Source organism: Aquarana catesbeiana, linkage group LG01, assembly GCF_042186555.1.
Source record: "Aquarana catesbeiana isolate 2022-GZ linkage group LG01, ASM4218655v1, whole genome shotgun sequence".
NCBI lineage: Eukaryota > Metazoa > Chordata > Amphibia > Anura > Ranidae > Aquarana > Aquarana catesbeiana.
In genome coordinates, this window is record NC_133324.1 from 336,548,592 (window position 1) to 336,554,591 (window position 6,000).

A 6,000-nucleotide genomic window follows, 5' to 3' on the forward strand; every position below is an offset into this window, starting at 1 on the left:
CACTATATAAGGCCGCCTGCACGGCGGCCCTGTGTAGTGTGTGTTCCGGTGTGCTGAGAGATAGAGAGAGAGAGAGACAGTGTCATTTGATTTGAGTTAGATAGATTAGGCAGAACAGTCAGTCAGTTAGCTGCACTTACAGTGTATTGTGCATATATATATATGCATCCCAGGTGTTGCATATATATATATATATACACTGTATTCAGTTTAGCTAGATCTGTTCCTGTTATCTTCTATCTAGACTATTTACATTTAATGCAGTGCGTCCTGCTCACAGTGTTCAGCTAGATCCGTTCCTGCTATTTACATTTAGTGCAGTGCGTCCTGCTCACAGTGTTCAGCTAGATCCGTTCCTGTTATCTTCTAGACTATTTACATTTAGTGCAGTGCGTCCTGCTCACAGTGTTCAGCTAGATCCGTTCCTGCAATTTACATTTAGTGCAGTGCGTCCTGCTCACAGTGTTCAGCTAGATCCGTTCCTGCTATTTACATTTAGTGCAGTGCGTCCTGCTCACAGTGTTCAGCTAGATCCGTTCCTGCTATTTACATTTAGTGCAGTGCGTCCTGCTCACAGTGTTCAGCTAGATCCGTTCCTGCTATTTACATTTAGTGCAGTGCGTCCTGCTCACAGTGTTCAGCTAGATCCGTTCCTGCTATTTACATTTAGTGCAGTGCGTTCTGCTCACAGTGTTCAGCTAGATCCGTTCCTGCTATTTACATTTAGTGCAGTGCGTCCTGCTCACAGTGTTCAGCTAGATCCGTTCCTGCTATTTACATTTAGTGCAGTGCGTCCTGCTCACAGTGTTCAGCTAGAGCCGTTCCTGCTATTTACATTTAGTGCAGTGCGTCCTGCTCACAGTGTTCAGCTAGATCCGTTCCTGTTATCTTCTAGACTATTTACATTTAGTGCAGTGCGTCCTGCTCACAGTGTTCAGCTAGATCCGTTCCTGCTATTTACATTTAGTGCAGTGCGTCCTGCTCACAGTGTTCAGCTAGATCCGTTCCTGTTATCTTCTAGACTATTTACATTTAGTGCAGTGCGTCCTGCTCACAGTGTTCAGCTAGATCCGTTCCTGTTATCTTCTAGACTATTTACATTTAGTGCAGTGCGTCCTGCTCACAGTGTTCAGCTAGATCCGTTCCTGCAATTTACATTTAGTGCAGTGCGTCCTGCTCACAGTGTTCAGCTAGATCCGTTCCTGCTATTTACATTTAGTGCAGTGCGTCCTGCTCACAGTGTTCAGCTAGATCCGTTCCTGCTATTTACATTTAGTGCAGTGCATCCTGCTCACAGTGTTCAGCTAGATCCGTTCCTGTTATCTTCTAGACTATTTACATTTAGTGCAGTGCGTCCTGCTCACAGTGTTCAGCTAGATCCGTTCCTGTTATCTTCTAGACTATTTACATTTAGTGCAGTGCGTCCTGCTCACAGTGTTCAGCTAGATCCGTTCCTGTTATCTTCTAGACTATTTACATTTAGTGCAGTGCGTCCTGCTCACAGTGTTCAGCTAGATCCGTTCCTGTTATCTTCTAGACTATTTACATTTAGTGCAGTGCGTCCTGCTCACAGCGTTCAGCTAGATCCGTTCCTGTTAAATTCCTACTGACAGGCAGGCTTGTCTGGTTACAGTATATAAAGCTACCTGAAGAAAATTACAGGTGTTCTATTTGATCCTATTAGTACCACGGTCAGGCAGCTAGACTATTTACATTTAGTACAGTGCGTCCTGCTCACAGTGTTCAGCTAGATCCGTTCCTGTTATCTTCCTACTGACAGGCAGGCTTGTCTGGTTACAGTATATAAAGCTACCTGAAGAAAATTACAGGTGTTCTATTTGATCCTATTAGTACCACGGTCAGGCAGCTAGACTATTTACATTTAGTACAGTGCGTCCTGCTCACAGTGTACAGCTAGATCCATTCCTGTTATCTTCTAGACTATTTACATTTAGTGCAGTGCGTCCTGCTCACAGTGTACAGCTAGATCCGTTCCTGTTATCTTCCTACTGACAGGCAGGCTTGTCTGGTTACAGTATATAAAGCTACCTGAAGAAAATTACAGGTGTTCTATTTGATCCTATTAGTACCACGGTCAGGCAGCTAGACTATTTACATTTAGTACAGTGCGTCCTGCTCACAGTGTTCAGCTAGATCCGTTCCTGTTATCTTCCTACTGACAGGCAGGCTTGTCTGGTTACAGTATATAAAGCTACTTGAAGAAAATTACAGGTGTTCTATCCCAGCTTAGTGCAGCTACAGGCCATTAGTATGTCTGGAAGGCCAAGAAGGAGAGGCAGACAGTCACAAGCCAATAAGAGAGGGCAAGCAGGCTCTGTGTCTAGTGCTGGTCGTGGAGACGGTGTATCCTCATCAGCACGTGGCCATGGGACACGCTTGGCCTTTTTTTCGGCAGCTGGCCGTGTTGAGCTGCAAAATGCGGAAGACTTGGTCGAGTGGATGACCAAGCCGTCCTCATCCTCCTCATCCTCTCTCACCCATGCCCAGGGTGCTTTGTCTGGCAAAGCAGCGGCCTCTTCCCTCAGCTCAATGTCATCAGTGACTCCTTCCCTAGCTCCACCATGTCCTCATGAGGATTCCCTCGAACTGTTTGACCACAGTGTTGGGTACATGCTCCAGGAGGATGCCCAGCGTTTGGAAGGCTCTGATGACGATACTGAGCTCGATGAAGGCAGTAACATGAGCACGGACAGAGGGGGTGCCCAAGAAGGACAGCAATCTGGCAGTCATGCTCCCCCTGCTGCAGCATACTGCCAGGTTTGCTCCAGTGATGAGGAGGGAGGGGATGATGAGGTCACTGACTCAACGTGGGTGCCTGATAGGAGAGAGGAGGAGGAGGAGAAGGAGGAGGAGGAGGAGGAGGAGGCGGCGGCACATCACCAACGAGGCAGGATGCCCTCCAGGGGCCAGCCTAAGGGCAGCACATTGACTGCATCACACCCCAAAGCTCCACATGTGCAGGGCGCTGCAGTCTCTGCACGTTATTCAAAAAGTTCTTTGGTGTGGGCCTTTTTTGAGACGAGTGCATCAGATCGCACCGCTGCTATTTGCAACATATGTCTCAAGCGTATCTCGCGTGGCCAAAACATCTCCCGCTTGGGTACCACATGCTTGACCAGACATATGTTGACCTGCCATGCAGTTCGTTGGCAAGCGTATCTAAAAGACCCACACCAAAGAACAAAGAGGATCTCTCCTTGCTCCTCATCAGCTGAGATTTCCAACCCCACTAGACCTTCAGTCCTCTCTGAGACCTGCAGTGAGAGGAATGAAGGTGTAGAATTAGGTGTGTCACAGCCAAGTACTTGTGGGCAATCTGCTTTTGGTACACCGACGTCAGATTGTACCAGGCAAATTTCCCTGCCCCAGCTGCTGCACCGCCGAAAGAAGTTTGCTCCCAGCCATCCACATGCCCAGCGGTTGAATGCTAGCTTGGCAAAATTGCTAGCACTTCAACTGCTGCCTTTTCAGTTGGTAGACTCTGCCCCCTTCCGTGAGTTTGTGGAATGTGCGGTTCCTCAGTGGCAGGTACCCAAACGCCACTTTTTCTCACGGAAGGCGATTCCGGCTCTCTACCGGCATGTGGAAGGCAATGTCCATGCCTCGCTGGACAGGGCGGTCAGCGGTAAGGTGCATATTACCGCTGACTCATGGTCCAGCAGGCATGGACAGGGACGTTACCTAAGTTTCACGGCGCATTGGGTGACTCTGCTGGCAGCTGGGAAGGATGCAGGACAAGGTGCAGTAGTGTTGGAGGTTGTTCCGCCACCACGCCTCCAAAATGCTGATTGTGACACACCTCTCTCCTCCACCCCCTCCTCTTCTTCTTCCTCCATGGCCTCTTCCTCGGAACCAGCGGTGCTCCGTAGGCGTTCAAGGGGCTACGCAAGTACGCAGGCCAAAAGATGCCATGCGGTGCTTGAGCTGGTGTGCTTGGGGGACAGGAGCCACACTGGGGCAGAGGTTCTGTCAGCTCTGCAGGGGCAGGTTCAGAGGTGGTTGACGCCACGCCAACTTAAGGCAGGAATGGTGGTTTGCGACAATGGCACCAACCTCCTCTCTGCCCTCCGACAGGGACAAATGACCCATGTGCCCTGTTTGGCTCACGTCCTTAACTTGGTGGTGCAGCGGTTCTTGGGCAGGTACCCGGGCTTACAGGATGTCCTGAGGCAGGCCAGGAAAGTCTGTGTGCATTTCCGCCGGTCATATAATGCCAGTGCTCGGCTGACGGACCTCCAAAAGGAGTTTAACCTGCCCAAGAACCGCCTAATCTGTGACATGCCCACCAGGTGGAACTCAACGTTGGCCATGCTGCAGCGGCTGCACACGCAGCAGAGGGCCATCAATGAGTACCTGTGCGACTATGGCACCAGGACAGGGTCAGGGGAGCTTGGTTTTTTTCCCCACGCCAGTGGGCCATGATCAGGGATGCATGCACTGTCCTGTCACCATTCGAGGAGGCCACGAGGATGGTGAGCAGTGACAGTGCATGCATCAGTGACACTGTCCCCCTTGTCCACCTGTTGGAGCACACGCTGCGTGGAATAATGGACAGGGCACTTGAGGCAGGCAGAACAGAGGCAGGAAGAGGAGGACTTCCTTAGCTCTCAAGGCCCCCTTTATCCAGACAGTGTTCCTGCGTGCCCGCCGATCACACAGGAAGAGGACGAGGAGGAAGAGGAGGAGGAGGAAGATTGTGTCAGTATGGAGGTGGAGCCTGGCACTCAGCATCAGCAGCAGTCTTTAAGGGATCAGTCCCAAGAAACACATGGACTTGTACGTGGCTGGGAGGAGGTGGCTGCGGACCATGTCGTTCTTAGTGACCCAGAGGACTCCGGACCGAATGCCTCAGCAAACCTACGCTGCATGGCCTCCCTGATCCTGCAAAGCCTGCGTAAGGATCCTCGTATTCGTGGTATCAAGGAGAAGGACCAATACTGGCTGGCAACCCTCCTTGATCCACGTTACAAGGGTAAGGTTGCGGACCTTATCTTGCCATCGCAGAGGGAGCAGAGGATGAAACATCTTCGGGAGGCCTTGCAGAAAGGTCTGTGCAACGCGTTCCCAGAGACTGGGAGGTTACAAACTCCTGTATCTGGACAACGTGTTGCTGAGGCTTCGGTCAGTCAAAGAAGGAGCGGTGGAGAAGGTGGCCGTCTGATCGATGCGTTCAGACAATTTTTTGGTCCGCAGCCCCAAGGTATGATCGGTTCCAGCAACCATCGCCAGCGTCTGTTTTACATGGTGCAGGAATACCTAGGGGCAAGATCAGACTTGGACACCTTTCCCACCGAAAATCCTCTGGGTTACTGGGTCTTGAGGATGGATCACTGGCCAGAGCTTGCACAGTATGCAATTGAGCTACTGGCCTGTCCTGCATCCAGCGTTCTTTCGGAACGCACATTCAGTGCTGCTGGAGGCGTGGTAACCGATCACAGGGTGCGTCTGTCCACCGACTCGGTCGATCGGCTGACCTTCATAAAAATGAATGAGTCTTGGATCACCACCAGCTACCAAGCACCTGATGCTGATGTAACCGAATAATTTTTTTTGAAATCTCAGATCCCTTCAAAGACTGCCTATGCTGATGCTGAGTGACTATCCCTGAGTAATTATCCTCTTCCTCCTCAATCATCACGCTGATAGCTTGTAAGAACATTTTTGGTTCTGGGCGCCACCACCAGTGCCTAAGGCACAATTTTTCAGCCCCTGTTTAACAGGGGCGTGTAATTACAATTTTTGATGTAATACTTTGCAGCAGGGCTCGTTCCTGCATTCCAACTAGAGTGTCTGTGAGGGGTTGCAGTGTTGTGGCACCAGCACCAGTGCCTAGGGCCCAATTTTTCTGCCCCTGTCTAACAGGGGCGTGTAATTACAATTTTTGATGCAATACTTTGCAGCAGGGCTCGTTCCTGCGTTCCAACTAGAGTGTCTGTGAGGGGTTGCAGTGTTGTGGCACCAGCACCAGTGCCTAAGGCC